This window comes from Herpailurus yagouaroundi, unplaced genomic scaffold, assembly GCF_014898765.1.
Source record: "Herpailurus yagouaroundi ecotype Mexico unplaced genomic scaffold, PumYag 100, whole genome shotgun sequence".
NCBI lineage: Eukaryota > Metazoa > Chordata > Mammalia > Carnivora > Felidae > Herpailurus > Herpailurus yagouaroundi.
Window position 1 is genome coordinate 86,164,234 of NW_024412391.1, and position 19,180 is coordinate 86,183,413.

Genomic DNA, 19,180 nt, shown 5'->3' on the forward strand with positions numbered 1-19,180 from the left:
CAGGGAGGTGAACTGATCTGGGGCTGCTGTGATGAAATGCCAGAAGAATCTCTCTCTGAGGCCTCACAAGCTGATTTTTAGAGCTTTGCTGTTCTGTCGTCTTTGTCTTCCAAATGGGTCAGTGAGTCTTGCTCTTTCTGTTTGGCGCTTTCTGTGCAATCGGTACTTTATGTTTGTGCTTAAATGTTTGCGTCCGTAAGCTGAATCCGAAGAGGAAGGGATCGTTGTATTTTCATTTGCCTTCAGATAACTGCTGTAAAAGGAAGGGTGATTTTTCTATGATGGGGGTGGGGCGAGGAAAATGAGAATATATGTGTTTTCTTTCTTTCTCTTTTGGGGAATGTATTTTTGATCCATTTTTTTTCTAAGTTATCTAGGCTTACTTATGAACTGTTAACTCAGCAATCAGAATGTGGTTACGAATATTGATAAACTCTTTAAAAGTTTTGTTTTTTTCTTTTATGTGGCACACTTTCCAATCAAGACAAGCTGGCAAAGTGATGATGTGAAATTTGTTTGCTGTATGTTTAATAGCATGGTGGAAAATATACCATTTGACTCTGTTTTCAACCAAATTATAGCGAAGCACTTTAGGGTTCTGAAAGCACATGGTTTATTAATATCAGCATGCTTCATAATGTATTTTTAGATGGGAAATGTCAGATATATAATACCATGTTTCCACAGGCTCACACTATTTTAAAAGCAGTAGATAATCTGCTTCAATGGAACAATATTTAAAAAAAAAAACTTCCAAGTTGGTTTTTGTTATACAGACAGAAAGTGAAGTCTCTGGGCATACATTTGGCAGGAGAAAATATATAAAGACTGATTTTACATGCTGTGAATACCCACTTTAGTGTAGGTGTTCAGTGATGAGCAAGTAAGTATATCAAAGTTAGCTAAAATAATCAGGGCATATAGAATTAATTAAATAGCCTGCTAAAAAAAGATGACCTTTTCGTAGAAAAAGAACACTTGAGCTCCTGATCACAGTTTTGTCCTGTTTAATAAAACTTTTCTTGGGTTGTAAACATGCTCTCTCTTCTGAATGTCATCGTAGGGCCATAATACTGTGCAAAATTACTGTATTCCATCCCCAAGTGAAAAATAGGAGTGCCTTTCGTATACATTTCCCTTAGTTGGGAAAAGAAAGCTTGTTTAAAAAAAAAGATGGGAGACATCTTTCTAAATTTTTATGCAATACTGTTTTTTGGAAATCATTGTAAAGGTATATGTACTTTTAAAAGGTTCAAATATATACTTTCAAAAAGGAAATCGGTATACATTTTACAGACACCAGATTAAACTCCTAATTTGTCAGGGTCTAAAAGTGGTGGTTATTATTACATGGCTCGGCATTTTGTACGTTTTAAAGACTTTGTATGTCCAGGAATTATACCCATTAATGACTTGTTAACAAATACTTTCTAAGTACTTGCATCAGAGTAGCCACATGGTTTCTGGAGAGCTCATTTCTCATAAATTATTTGTTATAAAAAGGCTCAGGTACTGTTGTCAAGCTGGTAAATTATAATAGTTGTCGTTCTGCAGGTTGTAAAAATTTTCTGTATTAAAAATGTACAAACATAAAAAATGTACAAACTAAAATGCTTACTTCTTCTGAAACTGAAACAGAGGCGAAAGGAAAGATAGCATACTGTCCCATATGCATCTATAGAAGTAAAAAGGAAGAGGGCATAGATTTTTGAAATGATTTAATTGTTATAGCACAGATAAAAATATTTACCCAGATGATGACTTCTAACAATAACAAGAATGTGAAAATAATTTTTTAATTGCTTTTCAGGCAATCATAATCAAAAATACATGTTTCTTTTAAGCTGTTGATTTCAGTACCCTCCTTTGCCTACTCAGCAGGTGCGAACAGTCCCATTTGGTAATGCAAATGTTAGTTCGTCCTCAAATACATATTAGAATAAAAATTATTTCTGTCCTTCCCCCGCGGCCCCCCACCCACGTTCTTAATTCTGGTCCTAAGTGGATTTGGGTTGGAGGAGCAAATAACCGATTTTCAGTGGTATTTTCCATTCAGGATACTGAAAGATTCCCATGAAATATGATCTTTAGGTTTTTCATTCATCTCTAAGATCAAATATCCAGTTGCTTCTACTGGAGAGAAGAGTAGACTTCTCTGCGTTGCTGGCCGTGATCCAGCTGGAGAGAGTGCACTGACTCTATGGAGCACATATTGCCTCATAAATGTCTTTCCCCCAGGATTTTCTCTCCCCCAAGCAATTAAGCAGTCTAGTACTTAAGAACAAATTCCCTGCCTGGGATATCAAGATCAAGAAACTTGGTTCATTCATACAGTTCTTGGAAATCATCTGGATGTTTGATAGTTATCTGTGGCACACTTCCTAACCCTTGGAACTATAGGGTGGATTGTGGTCTTCAGATGATTTTTCAAATCAACGCAAACTAACCAGTTAAGTAGGTTCTGAGCCGTAGGTTTGAACAGCATTTGAAAATGGGGGCTCGCATTTTCACCCCTCATGGTTATTAAATGTTTATTGCAGTTTTCTTTTTTGTAGACCCGAGCTTGTGAGTGACAGATTAGTTCATCAGTATTACAGAGCTCCTGGTTGATGTTGTTTTTTTCCCCCCTCATCTCAGGCAGACGGGTCACCGTGTCCAATCCTCCTTCTGGCACTGCTGTCCCCAGAGGACCCTTGGCCAGCCTGCCATCTTGATGCACAGGCCTCAGGGTCTGGGCTGGCTGCGCGTTTCCTTATACTGGCTTCTGCAGATATTACAGAACAGAGGATATTAAATTAGTTGTTAATAAAAACAACAGATGAGGCAAATTAGATAAAAATATTTATCAAGCATATCTAAGAGTTTGCTAGGAATGGGGAGAGACACCGCCGGGTAAAAGCGCTCATGGGTATGCTTCCAGGGGGTCATGGCTGAGGGGTCGGCAGAAGAGTGGAGAAACCATCCTTGGTAGGACAGGAAGCACAGTCCAAAGCTTTTGCAATTTACCTTACCAGTAAAATGGGTATTTTTTTCCCCGCAGGGTAAATTTAGACAATTCAAAGTGTTTAAAGGGGGCACGTTCGGAAGTAAATGCAGTTATTTGAGACAGTGCTCGAGAGTGTGTCCTAATGGCACGGAGGGAAAGTGCATTTGGCTGAATAGGATTTCGGTGCATGTTTTCTCATGTGAAGCTTTTAAAACCCCAAAATATTTCATTGTTCTGGTTGTAAAGCAGTTCTGCATGTGGGTTTATTTATACCCTGTTCCCAAGAATGTTCAACATGGCTCTCAGAGCAACGTGCTTAACTAGTCCATATTCAAGCTGAAAGGGAGTGGAGGTGGCCCAGGGAGAGGGGGCCCCCAGGGTGTGTAAATAACACACTTGCTTATTCTCAGTCCGTTTCCACTGATTTTCATGCCCTTTCTATAAACATTAAACCTTAGGGCTAACCTCACCCTGTTTCACACATGCCAAGCATAACTCTCGTATGCTCTAAAAACTCATTTTTGTAGGTGTGACTGCCCTTTTCATATGAAACCAACCTATCACTTCAGCAAATTTATATATGTTAGTGAGGCGAAATTGTTGTTTGGGTTTAACTGAGAATCCTGTTTTTGAGGGCATTTAGGCGAAGAGTATACAGTTTACTAAAAAAAAAAAAAACAAATTAATGAAGGATTATTCTTTCTGAATACGAAATGGTGCTAGTATTCCTTTGTAAGGAATTTGTACTGTGGATTTGTACTATGTCTTTCTAATGGACTCAATACTCCACTCAGAGGAAAGTTGGTGTTAGCTTTTTGTATTCTACTGGATGAACTCAATTTTTATTACCTTTCAAATATTTTTAAATTGAAGTTCAGTATGCTACCTGAGCAGGTGTTTAAATGGTAAAGCCAGTCCTGCTCACTAAAGTAAGGGTGTATCCGTATCGTAATGATACTGTACAATAAGGTCAGTATTCATACTAAACCAGAGCAGGAAAGCTGGTCTTGAAACCATACTTTCTTTTCTGTTTTTAAGATCAATACTCTATCCAAGTATACATTTCAGTGCTTAAGAATTTAAAGCTTTTGGATTCACATCGCTAGAATATAGAGAGAGGTTGCTGGAACACTGAAATATGCATGTTCAATGTAAGACAGTTTGAATATAATGTGTTTCGTGTATATCAAATCTGTGGTACTTGTTCAGGAGACAGGTGAAGGAAGGATCCTTTTGTTGACAGTCTCTTTGCTTATGTAAACTGCATTTTACCAGACAGTTGAAAGCATCTTTCTGTTTTCATCTTTATTGTTTGCCAAAATTAGAATATAACTCACGTGCCTGCAAATATTGAAAAGCTCCACTCTCCCTTGCATTGTAATATCATACAAGCTGTTGCTTTTTTCTAACACTTGATTGAGTAAAGGGTAAGGTTGTGAAAATAAAATGCCAATATCAAAGGATCGGACTTGAAGAAAAATAAGCAAAAAGGTAAATATTGACCATAATCTGAACACTAGCAGAAAATTTAAATGACACAACTTTTAAACTCATCTGTATTTCGTGGCCAAACTTTTATCTGGGAGATAGGAGCTGCTCTCACTATAATTTCACACCTTCATTTATGTTCTTCCTTTTCTTTCTCCCTGCCTTCCTTCCTTTATGGGGGGGGGGGGGGACGCAGGGAGGAGGTGAAACGTATGCCCAATAGAGTAAATTACTGAGTCAAAACTTGCTCTGGGATCACATGTCAATACTGTGTTGAGTCATGTTGCCTTGAGCTGGTCCAAAATGATAATCAAGATATGTACCAGTTTTGCCTTTTGCACAATTCTTCTGAACCCTAGACTGAAGAAAGAGCGGTAAGAACCTGTCATTACATTTCACTAAGAGTCATTTTTCTTTCTATTATTTTCTTGCTCTTCCCACTTCTACAACGTGAGCCAATTATAGGTGAAAACTGCCTAATTTTTATGGGATACATTCTTCCTGTTTTGCTCTCTGCTTGTGCTGTTTTCTTTACTCCAGCAATAAATGACCACATTATTGTTATTTCAGAGCCACCACTCCTAAATATAAAACCATTGTATGCAAGGGAGGGCAAAATACTTGAAGGCATTTCTGATTATTAATACTAAAGGCAGCTCTCGAGGTGTTAAACCAGTTATTTTTCAAGTTGGTTGGCTTCAGAAAATAGCTTTTTGTTTTATCACTGGCTTTAAACCCCCCATGATATGAAGGACTCTTTCTTTAAAAGACCGAGATTAGCTGTTGATACTTGGTACTGATTCCGGGTGAACTGTAACCCTTTTCCCTTCAGTCACATTTTTCTAACCATAACAACAAGAAAAAAAAGAAAAATGAAGATCAACAGAATATTCTAAATTTCACCTCTTTTCCGTCCTCCTTACCACCCCCCCCCCCCCGTGCAAGGGGGTGGCTTCTTTCAGTGGGAAAAGACGCCCGTACAATTCCCAGCTCCCCCCTCTTAAGGTCAAAGATGCAAATAAATGTGTCCACACCTTCAGTGAAGGAAAAGGAAATAGTTGCTCAAACGCACTGCTCTGGTATTTTGCTCTTTTCCTTCACGTCATTTTCCCCTCAGCTTTCCCTCTCCTCCCCGCTGTAATCCAGAGTCAGTGTGATGAGTAATAAGTGAAAAGTGAATCCTCGTGGGCTGCCCAGGCAGCAAAGGGCACCAGAGAGAAAGGCAAGACCTAGAGCAAAACAAAGCAAGACGGAGGCAGAGAACTGACCGACACTCTGGATTCTGTAGTTAGCGTTTTTGTTGTTTTGTAAGCTGATGTCGTGTCGCCTGGCGATTTTAGATCACCGAAATAAGCAGAGAAATGATTACTTTAGGACAAGACAAATACAGTTTTAAAACAAAGCCCAAAGGAGAAGGAAAAAAGAAAAAAAAGAAAAAGAAAGAAAAGCTTCACAGTGTTTTTGCCACGGAGCCACGGAACACGAATTTCAAGATTAAGGACCCCTTTATTTGGGGAGCTTTCTGCAAGTTTAACCAGTGCTTAGGTGCTGTGGAAGAACAGCCTTATTAAAAGGGATGTTTCCCGTGGCTAATATGATGCTGACTCAGCATGTTTTATAACTTTGATTGTTCATGAATAATTACAAAGTGTTTCAAGAAGAACACATCTATGTCTCACACCTAAGACCTAAACGCTTGCAGAAACCGATCTACTTTAAAAAGATTAAATACTTTTTCAGTGGTGTTTTTCGCATTGATCAGTACTCAGACCAACTCCTCTTATTAAAAACAAAGTGCATCATTTACAGAGAGGTTAGTTTTCAGTGCAGAATTCAGGTACAGATTTTTTTTAAATGTAATACTTTATTATTGAGAGTAAGAGGCAAAATACTACACCAGCAGAGAGACATGGATGTCAGAAACCCTAGTTGATATTGAAGGTATGTTAAAAAAAAAAAAAAAAGTAGATATTTCTTAAATTGTCAGTTGTATTCTTTGAAAATTGGATGCCAGCGTGGGCAAGAATGGGGCCAGGTACACCGTCCTAGGCTATGGCGGGTCAAAAGACAGATAGAGCCAGTTAATTTTGTGAGCCTTAAATAATACTAGAAAACAAGGCTCTCTCAACCTTTTAGACAAAAGGTTGAGAGTTGGGACAAACGTAAACCCCTGCTTAACGTGCACGAATAAAGCCAAGAACATCAAGCTCATTTCACTTAGTGTCAGCCCTGATGATTCATCATTATGGTCAGAGCAAACTCTGGTCTCTGGGCTGAAACAATTTTATCCATTTTTTTTTTAAACAGAATGTTCCAGCTTGGATCTTATATCCTTAGGGTTACAATATTGAATTCTGAATCTGGAAACTTAATCTTGCAGCCAGATTTGACAAGATGCTGGTTGAACGGGAGGCAGAAGTGATTGTAGGATGAAATGCCCCAGGTCAGAATTTGGGAAAAGAAGAGATTTTCTGGAAATTTGGCTGTGTTAGAAGAACCCCAAATTTGAAATTTTCTCACTGCTCATATCAGCAGATGGTGTTCAAGGGTCTGAAAAGTACATCACTGGCTGTATTTATTTTCTCTGGTTCAAATCTCTCTAACAGAGTTGATTTTCATACATTTGAGGTGTATTTCAGAGTGTTTCACTAATGTTGCTAATGTAAAGGCATTCATAATAATATTCAAAAGGTTTCTGGGAGCGAAGATGAACATTATTGTCCAAATCCAAGGCAGTTATACTGTGTTTCTTGGCAAAATGCGAATACTTGATTAACTAAAGTTGTTTCTTTAAAAAAAATTTTTTTATAATGTTTATTTATTTTTGAGAGAGACAGACACAGTGCAAGCAGGGGAGGGGCAGAAAGAGAGGGAGACACAGAATCCCAAGCAGGCTCTATGCTCTGAGCCTTCAGCAGAGTCTGACGTGGGGTTTGAACCCAGGAACTGTGAGATCATGACCTGAGCCGAAGTCAGACACCCGACTGGTGCCCCAAGTTGTTCCTTTTTTGAAAACTTTTTCCATGTGTAAACGAATCTATGCGTAGATTTCCAGGGACTAAAGGATTTGTAGTAAAAATGAAAGTGAGGCAATGTAATTAGTGAACACACACACCCACACGCACATGCACACATACTCCTTAGACATTGTAGAATACTTATTCAACCCCTAGTAATATAAAAATATTTTAACTGTTTTCAATTTTAGTGCCTGAAAAAATTATGGTAGGTGTTGATTTAAAATACTCTTCATTTCAAGAAAGTTGTTCAAGCAAATGGAAAAACACTTTACAACTTCTAGAAATCAACTGTAGAAATTTGAGTACATAGTTGATCACTATACTGTAAAAGGATGATTATTCTGGTAATGGTGTTGCCATTACATGGTATGGTAATTTCCTTCCAAAAACAAGGATGCTTTGTTTTGCATTCTACTCCCATTTCAGAGCTACTTGCTACAAGTGCTGAAACATACCAACTGGGATTGTTTTCTCTCTTTCTACCATTATCCATCAAATAGGAGTTAAACAGCTAGTTCAGGCGAAGAGTGGAGCGTCTGGGTAGAACATGAACGTGAGCACAGTTGTTATATGCATGCCATCGGGACAAGCCACCTAGTAGAATCCTAAGAGTCTTTTAAAATTTTTTATTAAACAAATTATAAAAGTAATGTGTGCTTATAACAAACAACAGCAACAACACAGAAGAATATAAAGTGAAAACTGAACTACTCCATCATTCTACCGTCATCAATAATGTATTATATCGTTCCAGAAATTTTCTATGCACATAGGAGCATAGAAAATCTTCAAACACTCCAGATTCGTGCTGTAGACAGAGTTCTACAACTTTCACATTTTAAAAAGATACCTTGAACATCTCATATTATTACGAATAGATTTCCATCCTTCTCTATAGTATTCCCTTTCATGGATATACACTGACTTATTTAAAAACAGTTCTTTTCTCTATTGAGATCTAACTGACATACAGCATTATATTTGTTTCAGGTGTATGATATCATGATTCGATATTTGTGTGTATTGCAAACTGATCGCCACAATACCTAACCAGTTCTCTCTTGATGAACATCTAACTTTTCAGAAATAAGTCAGTCTCTGAAATAAGACTAACAAATAGAGGTGTTTCATCCCTCTTGGCACACACAAAAAATTTCCGGAATCTTCTAAGCGGAGTTTGCTTTACCAAAAGAACTCGTAGGTAGTGTCTCCTAAGAGAAGGTGATGAGTGATCTTAGAAGAGAGGGATAGCTTTATGCCCCAAGAATACTTATTCATCATTTCGATATTGAACACTCAGGCCAATGAAAGTAGCAATAAAAATCACAATAGTGTATTTAGTGACAAAGAAGTAAGAACAAGAGATAATGACACAGGGAGCCGATTCTCAGTCAGATACGTTATGGCTCTCAGACTTCTGGGTTTGTTTTAAGACACCAATTCAGCTGAACAAAATGCATAACTTATTTTCTCTCATGGGCCTCACTGCTATTTATTAAGATAATTGACAGAGATATATGTTTCCAATGCATGATTCAGTTAGTATACCTAGATTAGTGAAAAAGAGACCAGAAGAAATTCATGGTCATTAATGTCAGTTAAATTCCTGTTTTCTATATTTCATATTGTCAGACTAATCCTTCAACCATGATTCATAGGTTAAATAATGCAGTCAGGAGAAGGGCCGAATCAAACCTAATCAGACATAGCCCTTGAATTCAGGTAATTTAGGGTTTTGGTAAGGTGGACAAAACATGTACTCCTTAAATACTGAAGAGAATGTGAACGTTTCTTTTGGGATATCCTGTGCTCATTCATCTTTACCACGTCACTTCCCGTATACTAAGGAGAAAATGAAGTGGGTAAATGAAATCTTATTTGTATGAGATGGAGGTATGAGCTGCCTGGGCCATCTTTCCCAGCCCAGATTCCCAGAACTGATTCTGGGGAGCTGCTGGTTGGGGGGCGGGCGGTGCATGCTTCCTCCGCTCTCCCTTCTTCCCTACAGAGGCTGGGACAAGTAACCTGGCCAGGAAACAATCATGCGTCACTTACAAGTTTAAAAGTAGCTGGTTCCGCACGTGAAGCTCAAAACTGACTCCCAAAACAAACTGCAGAGCAACGCTTTGGTCTTAGCGCTCTCATCTGAAACCCACAACTCTAAGAAGTTAGGCGCAAATCATCCCTCCCATTTAATGGCAGTGGACACTGGCTCAGAGAAGGTTATATGTCTTCTTCACAGCCATATTGCCAGTGAGTAAAATAAGTGAGTTTTGAACCTAGAAATCCTTTCTAAGGGTTCACCGTTTTCCTCTTTTCCACATCTTAACCCTGGCTGCCCCCTAGAACCACCCGGGAGAACCTTGGAAAAACCCACTGGTATGCAAGGTCCATCCCCAGAAGTTCTGATTGAGTTTGTCTGGGTAGGGCCTGGGTAAGGGCATTTTGAAGAAGTTTTACAGGTGATTCTAATGCACTCTATTATAGTGCCTCTTAAATTGCATGAATGTTATTTTAAGTAATAAAATGAAACAATAAAGATTAAACAATGTCACCCCTGATGCACGCTCAGGTGCCCACACACACACACACACACACACACACACACACACACAAAATCAGAAATCCACAGCAGAAGAATCAGTGTGTGTGCGTGTGTGTGTGTGTTGTATGTTTCAGTGGGAATCTAGAATCTTGTAAGCTTTGCTGAATATCTAAGATAATTTTTTAAAGTTTATTTATTTATTTTGAGAGAGAGAGAGAGAGAGCACAGGAGGGGCAGAGAGAGAGAAGGGGAGAGAGAGAATCCCAAGCAGGCTCCACACTGTCAGCACAGAGCCTGATGCAGGGCTCGAATTCATGAATTGCGAGATCATGACCTGAGCTAAGTCATGCTGGACACTCAAACGACTGAACCACCTAGGTGCCCCTCTGAGATAATGTTTGATAGCATTTTTTTTTTTATCCAGAAGAGAGCTAGGTACTTAGCTATCTTAAAAATAACACTAATAATGATCTACCAATTCGTAAGCACTTACCAGGTGCCAGGAACATTATAAACATAATGTAATCCTCATGATATCTTTGTGGGGTAGTTACTGTTACTACCTCCCATTTTAGTAACTAGGAGGCTGAGGAAGTGCACAGGGTCACTTGTCACCTGGACAGCAATTGGCAAAGCTGGATTTGAACTAAGGATGTTGGAAGCCAAGGTGTAAACCCTTTAGTCATACATAAAATCACACAACTGAAACATGGCCCTAAATGTTACCTGTGGAAAGTATGGTTCTTAGTATTCTTTCATCTCATGATGAAGGCAGATTGTATTGCAGAAATGTCTTTTGTTTCTCCCCTCTTTCCTTCTCGCCCGTCTCCCCTCCCTCCAGCCTCTACCCTCCTCCTCCTCCTTCCTTTCTCTCTCTGCCTCTCCTCCTCCTCATCCTCCTCCTCCTCCTTTTCCTAAGAATCCATGACTTATTCATTTCCTACATATGAATTTTATTATTGCTATCATTACCTGTTATGATTGGGCTGTCCGCGGTGGTCTGGGAAATGATTCTGTTACAAAACCTAGAACAATAGAACAGATGATGACTGGAAGGATGGAGGAGTGAGTTGGTGCTCTCTGGTAAAGCTTCCGTGGAAGCAGTTGCTCCTATTAAAGAAGGAGTCACCCTGGCCTCCATTTTATTAGTGCTCTGGGAGATGTGCCTTCAGACGCAACAGACCTTAAAGAGAGTGCCCAATGGGTGCTGTTCTGTGTGTGTGTGAGGAACAAAATTCCCATAGACAGTTTTAGGGAAGGCCTGAAAGTTTTGAAAACAAATTTTGTATTATATTTTATACATTATATTATATTTATTATATTATATTATGCTATATTATATGTAAAATGTAGTATATAAATATAGAAAATAGAAAAGTTTATATTTTATAATTGTCTTCACTATTTGAATTAATGGTCTCAGAAACTCTTGTTTTTACCTTTTAGCTAATTAACATTCTATCTGTACTTTTTAAAACTAACATTCTTGCTTAAATTTGAAATCAGAGTGTTAAATTTATTAGATGGCCTTGTTTTCTCTTCATTCTTCATAAGAACTCAGCTGAAGTCTAGCCAAATGTGCATTGACACTTCTAAACTAATTTTTATAACCCAATTATATTTCTGTAATTACAGATTATGATGGAGGGAAATCAGTGATTCTATCAAGGAGCTATTTCTTAACTCAAATTTTGTAAAGCTTTTAATAATATCGTGGCATTTCTCCTATATCAATTCTATTTTTTTTTTTTACATCAAGCTAAATAAAGGGTACCTTCTCCCCTGCTTAACTCTTTTCAATTAAATTTCTTCCTGTCGAGTGGCATTTTCAATATTTGTGGCTCTGGAGGGGAGAATGGGGCTGAAAAGGAGAAATCTACCCAGTAGTTTAAAACTTTCACAAAACATTAATTTTGTTTGCATTTGTGTGTTAGAGATGTAGGACCAAGTGGAGTTCATTCTTAAACATCTCTTTACCCTTCACACAAAATTCAGTTACGTAAACACCTACAGATGGTGTAAGGTTAGGAGACACTATGGCGATTTGGTGAAATGAATCACCACCATGGTCTTCAACAGAGTACTTACTGCTTTGCAACAGCAGAAGTGAACAGAATACTTGGTAACGACAACGTTTTTGCCCAAGCTTGTCACCTACTGTAGTGGAACACATCGTCTAGGTTGACCTGCCACCTCTTCCGGACCTACACCCCTCATTTCCAAGACCACCCTGCATTAAGGGGAGGAGACACGGTCATTGCTCAGACAGATGAACTGAGTCTCGATAACACCTCCCGCAGGGTCCCAGCAGTGGAAGACGTTGGCTTAAGCTTGTGGAGAGGGAGTAAAAGCCAGGTGCACACCCAGCTGCAGAGTCTACAAGGTGCTCTTGGCCCACTTTTCGTCCAAGCCTCATATTAATGCACCTGAGGGGGGAGTGTGCATGTTTCAAAGCTTCACTTCTTGTCCATTTCCTGAACTGTAGACCCTCCTCGGCTCTGTTAGTTAGAAACAGGGACACATAGTGCTGCCTGAAAAGCAGCAACAACAAGATGGTCCAAGGTGCTATTTTATCTTCTTCTGTGCCAAATTCAGAGCACACCAGCCTGATGGGTGGTTTGGCACTCACCATAATATGGGTGATAAACTAACTTTTCCACGTACCTGCATTAGGCCGATCAAATCTGTCCGAGTGCTGAATGTCAAGATGTTAATGCCACCAGGAAGTTTGTCTTCTTTGAACAGTGTCTTATAGAAGCCTTAATGGTAACTGAATTTTCTTATTTTACCCATGAACACTGTTTATCTTCAACTCTTTCATTTTCTCTCCTATATTTACCCCAGTGGACCTAGTACACGATAAATCCATGAGTCCATAGTAGTTGCACATTCTTTTTTTTTTTTTAATATTTATTTATTTTTGAGAGAGACAGAGAGAGAGAGAGCGTGCCAGAGTGTGAGTGGGGGAGGAGCAGAGAGGGAGGGAGACACAGGATCTGAAACAGGCTCCAGGCTCCAAGCTGTCGGCACAAAGCCTGACGCAGGGCTCGAACCCCCAAACTCTGAGGTCATGACCTGAATCGAAGTTGGACGCTGAACTGACTGAGCCACCCGGGCGCCCTAATAGTTGCACGTTCTTATGGCAGGATAGGATGATGGTCATGACCACAAAGAAACAAATACCAAAGCAAATCAAATCTGACAATAGGGTGCACACAAAAAAGTGAGGTTTATGCCTGAATGCAAGAAAGTAGGCAAGGATAGGAGTTGAAGATTTCGAACTTCAAGATATTTGAAGATTTCTCACCTCTTCGCACCTCTCTTCCTTCAATATGTCTTGAAGCCATGTTTTTTTTTTCTTCAGTTGGACCAAATTTTGATTAGAAAGAGAGTTTTATTTTATTTTTTTAAATTTTTTTTTAACGTTTATTTATTTTTTTGGGACAGAGAGAGACAGAGCATGAACGGGGGAGGGGCAGAGAGAGAGGGAGACACAGAATCGGAAACAGGCTCCAGGCTCTGAGCCATCAGCTCAGAGCCCGACGCGGGGCTGGAACTCACGGACCGCGAGATCGTGACCTGGCTGAAGTCGGACGCTTAATCGACTGCGCCACCCAGGCGCCCCTAGAAAGAGAGTTTTAAAGGAAACGTTGAAGGCAAGGGACCATGCTACCTCCTGGTTATTTGGTTAAAGTCAGCCCGTGATGTTGATGCCAATTACAGCACAGGGGCTCAAATTATATTTATGAGCAAATGAAAGGGAGAGTGTGTCTCTGATCCACTAGCCATGATTTAAGTTTAGGAAAAATTGTGATTAGATGTTAATATAAAATAAATAGGTGTCCTGTGTGCTCATTTCTTTTATTCTACTGGGGTTTTAGCGGGCCATTAATAAGATCCTTTCTTTAATTCCTGAGTTTATTTTCCCTTTATTACTTACAGAGCTCATTGAAAAATGTGACTTCACATCTGCAGCCAGATAGGCCCATTCATTGCTCTTGACCCTACATTTTGATTTCAGGACAGCCTGCCAAAGGAAAGTTTGGGTCTGATGAAGAGTCCCATTTATGCAGGATTTCTGCCTCTTAAGGGGAATGGGGTATAGAGGGAAAAAATCAAATTCTTTATGGCTGTGGAGGACCATGAATATTGGACTCTTGTCACTTACCAGGATAACACAGAATTTCTCCTCGTGTGTGAGAAGTCCATTCGCGTGCAAACATGAGGCCAAAAATCGGAGTTTCCCTGCCTCACTACACCCTTTTTTTTTTCTGGGCAATCGTGTGGCTTATTTTTGCAGGAAATGGGCAAGGTTGGTATCTTATTGGAGTCATTGTCAGTCAGATTCCAAAGGGTTTTGGACAAACTAAGGTCCTGGGATTTTAGTATTTTCAGTCCAGACTGTTGCAGAAACACTCCTTTTTCTTTCCTTTGCTGCCCTTTTATCTCTATCTCTTCTTTGCTTCCTCTCTCCATCCCTCCCTTTCTCTCTCCTTTCCTCCCTGCCTTCCATTTTCCTCTCTGAGAAACTGGCCCATAATCATGTTAGACTAATTGAAGGAGTTCCTAGAGACTCTACAGGTTTAGACTCTTAAAATTTGTTTTACATTTATTTATTTCTGAGAGACAGAGAGAGATAGAGCGTGAGTGGGGGAGGGGCAGAGAGAGAGGGAGACACAGAATCCGAAGCAGGCTCCAGGCTATCAGCACAGGGCCTGACGCGGGGCTCAAACTCACAAACCGTGAGATCATGAACTAAGCTGAAGTCGGACGCTTAACGACTGAGCCACCCAGGCACCCCAGTTTAGACTCTTTATACTCAGCATCTTACCCTCCCCTGCCTCTACTTTCCATAACTCATTTTTTTTCTTAAATGTTTATTTTTGAGGGGATGCGGAGGGGCAGAGAGAGAGGGAGACACAGAATCTGAAGCAGGCTCCAGGCTCTGAGCTGTTGACACAGAGCCCGATGCAGGGCTCGAACTCACGAACTGTGAGATCATGACCTGGGCCGAAGTTGGACACTTAACCGATGGAGCCACCCAGGTGCCCCCATAAGTCTTAAGTCTTTCTAGAGACACCCCCTGGCATGTTTGGGCTCTCAATTATTGCTTCCCAATGATTCCTCTATCACAGCTGTCCCTCTTCTCATTTATATCTCAGTAGAATGTTCTCTCTTGTCCGGTGATTTTGAAGTCTCGAGTTGCCTTTGCTCCATTTAGCTCCCTCTCAAAATTCCTTTTTTGGGAATTTTGTGTGTGTGTTCTTCTACTTGTTTCACTTTAGAATATGCAAATGGGACCTGAAAATTATTATTTTCCATGTTCATATTGATGTCTAAAAGGAGGGGCGCCTGGGTGGCTCAGTAGGTTGAGCGGCCGACTTCGGCTCAGGTCATGATCTCGCGGTCCGTGAGTTCGAGCCCCGCGTTGGGCTCTGTGCTGACAGCTCAGAGCCTGGAGCCTGTTTCGGATTCTGTGTCTCCCTCTCTCTGACCCTCCCCTGTTCATGCTCTGTCTCTCTCTGTCTCAAAAATAAATAAACGTTAAAAAAAATTTTTTTTAAAAGAAAGTGGCTTCCTCACCCGTGATTTCTTACTCGTATTTCATATTGCATTTAATTTAAGCAGCTGTCACCATGATATCCAGTGGATGCTTATTTTTGGCCCATCTGAATGTTGAATTGTAAAAAAAGGAAGGAGAGCTCCAAGGTCCTATTTAGCGGACTTAAAAGACAAAAGAGCAGTGGAAAATGAGGACACAACATTTGTGTTTCAGAAGTTTATATTGACTGGATGTTAAGTTGTACGTGGATCAAATAAATAAGACATGATCAAAAAAAAAAAAAAAAAAGCCTCGCAACTAAGGGACATCTCACAAGTCCGGTAGCATTTTCAGGGGTTTCATGAAAATATTCCTGTATTTGTTTAGCGGTAAAAAACAAATCTGTTCTACCACTTATCCACCTATACACATGGTCCTTAAAATACTATTCTGGGTGGAAAGCTTGTATTGCTTTACGCTTTAGCAGTATTTTATGCACCACACATCAATTGACTGTGAATAATTTTCATCTTCTTACAGTCTAGGATATGGATTATTCAAATCGTGTTTTAAAACTTTTAATACAAAAGGCCACAGAATATCCTGTTAAACCGGCAACTACACATGTGCTTACAAATTGAAAAAATTAATGAATAAGGAATATAATGAATGAAGAGATTGTTTCGGTACTTAGAAAACAAGGGCATGAGTTTTGACTCCTCTAGTTCATTCTTGAATAAAATTTTCTCAAAATAACGCACAAGTGAAGTTATGTTAATGAACTGTTTTATGATTTATATTTCTGCGGCATAAGCAAATAGCGATATCTGAACATTTGACATCTAAGTGTTTTTTGGTTTTCCTGCTGACTTTAAACACAATAATGAAGAGAATATGTGTATGTATATATGTATATGTGTGTGTGTGTATGCTCATTTTAATGAAATAAGTATTACTCTTCTGCAGACAAATTGAGGGAGAAGAAATACAGACATAATTAGGAAAAGAAAGAGTTTTGGCAGATCAGTAAAAAACGAAGTGTTGATTGTTTGGATGAGTCTCATGCAAAACAGTTATGAGTTTCAAGTTTTCAGTTAGAATCCCTTAATGTTATGAAATACGAATGGTATCCAAAAAGAAAACCATGAAAATGTCAGGGATACTGTCTCAGGACAAAATGGGAAGTTTTCATGGGTGACAGGTTTAGGTTTATGGTTCCAAAATGACCCTAAAGGAAAGTCCGTCCAGCATCCACAGTGAGACTGAATAACATGGATATTTGAATTTCAGGATTTTACAAACACACACGCATGCATGCATGTGTCTTAAGTCAGTTTTCCGTATAGAAAGTCAGGTGCTTGAGTGCATGTTGCAGAGCATCTGGCCTCTTTTTTTTTTTTTTTAGTGTTTATTTATTTATTTTTGAGGGAGAGAGAGAGCACGAGCAGGAGAGGGGCAGAGAGAAAGGGCAACACAGAATCTGAAGCAGGCTCCAGGCTCCGTGCTGTCTGCACAGGGCCTGACACGGGCTCGAACTCACGAACGTGAGATCATGACCTGAGCTGAGGTCGGTTGCCCAACTGACTGAGCCACCCAGGTGCCCCAAAGCATCTGGCCTCTTAATACACAAGAGTAACAGCATGTTCTACAGGCTTGGGCTCCCCCCACCGACCCCACCCCAGGGAGGAGATGGTTGGTGGTGGTGGAGGAATTTAACTCCATTCATTCCTCGGTGCCATTTACTGCCCTGGGTAATCTTCATCTCTTTTGTCTCTCCTAAAGTCATCTGTGGACTTGGCTGAACAAACTTTGTTCACCTGGAATTCAAAGTATCTGAGGCTAATGCAAAGGCAGACCCATCCATTATGTTAGTGCCAACTCTTCTTCGTTAGTCCCAATTTTCCTTTGCTAATTGAGAATTGAATATTTAAAAAAACATTTTATCTTATTTTATTTTATTCTATTTTATGTTTTAAACCCATCATCCCTTTAGCCCACCCCCTCACTCACCTCCCCTCCAGCAACCCTCAGTTTGTTCTCTGTATTTAAGAGTCTCTTATGGTTTGTCTCCCTCTGCTTTTATCTTATTTTTCCTTTCCTTCCCCTATGTTCACCCATTGTGTGTCTTAAATTCCACATGAGTTTAATCATATGGTATTTTTCTTTCCATATATGAGCGAAGTCATACGATTTTGGCTTAGCATAATATACTCTAGTGTTCATCCATGTTGTTGCAAATGGCAACATTTCATTCTTTTTGATGGCTGAGTAACATTCCATTGTATATGATTCTACCACGTCTTCTTTATCCATTCATGACTTGATGGCCACTTGGGCTCTTTCCACAGTTTGGCCATTGTTGATAGTGCTACTATAGACATTAGGGTGCATGGGCCCCTTTGAATCAGCATTTTTGTATCCTTTGGATAAACACCTAGTAGTGCAATTGCTGGGTCCTAGGGTAATTTTATTTTTATTTTTTTTATTTTTTTTATTTTTTTTTTTAATTTTTTGTTTCAACGTTTATTTATTTTTGGGACAGAGAGAGACAGAGCATGAACGGGGGAGGGGCAGAGAGAGAGGGAGACACAGAATCGGAAACAGGCTCCAGGCTCTGAGCCATCAGCCCAGAGCCCGACGCGGGGCTCGAACTCACGGACCGCAAGATCGTGACCTGGCTGAAGTCAGATGCTTAACCGACTGCGCCACCCAGGCGCCCCGGTAATTTTATTTTTAAATTTGAGGGACCTCCATACTGTTTTCCAGGGTGGCTGCACCAGTGTGCATTCCCACCAGCAATGCGAGAGGGTTCCCCTTTCTCCACATCTTCGCCAACGCCTGTTGTTTCCTGAGTTGTCCATTTTAGCCATTCTGACAGGTGCGAGGTGGTATCTCATTGTGATTTTGATGTTAGATTGAGAATTGGATAAATATCGCATCATCCCTTCGGTAAGGCATGGGCGCTCTGAGCTGCAGAAGGGCCCGTGGATAAGAACGGAGAAGCAACAGCCTGGAAATAGGAGAGGTAGGGGTGTGCTGTCATGGGGGCAGAGGGACCAGCAGCTGGCAGCTTCCAGGGGAGAGAAGGGGCCAATGGAAAGGAGAATGAATTATGCCTGACCCAGAGGGAGAAGGGATGGGAATTTAAGCAAGGAGACGTAGTCACCGGGACCAGGGTGCAAAGGGAGCGTTTAGACACAGAAACAAGGTGGTTGTCTGATTACAAATCACAGGGCACAGGGACAGAGCGGGACTAGAAGGCTGACATACATGAGTGCTCTTTATAGTGCCCATGACAGACGTGGTGAAGTAGGGTGATGACAATGGCCACCTCAGAGAGTTACTTGGAGGATTAACTAAGATCATTCATACAAAGAGTGAAGCGCAGTGTTTGGTGCACAGAGACCACTACTATGCATTCTCTGTTTTTATGATTGTCATCCATTGACTTATTGTGCCTTCCCTCTCTACGGGAATTTTCCTTGTGGAAGAAATGGAAATGCCCCTCCACCTCTGCCTTCTGTGTGTCTATCACTCACCACACTTCTTGAAGCTCCTTAGCCACTTGGCTTTCTTTTTTAAAAATAAATTTTTTTTTT

The 19,180-nt window shown here is 40.1% G+C and overlaps 1 long non-coding RNA gene across 1 annotated transcript in view; it reads right to left on the reverse strand.

Annotated features, from left to right (window-relative positions):
• Window positions 1-1,955: 1,955 nt before the first annotated feature.
• LOC121028924 (uncharacterized) overlaps window positions 1,956-19,180 on the reverse strand; it is a 25,915-nt gene continuing 8,690 nt past the window's right edge. The window contains exons 2-3 of the long non-coding RNA XR_005789502.1: window positions 11,012-11,064; window positions 1,956-2,764 (exon numbers count right to left, since the gene is read on the reverse strand). This is a non-coding gene — a long non-coding RNA (uncharacterized LOC121028924). The remainder of the gene's footprint in view (window positions 2,765-11,011; window positions 11,065-19,180) is intronic.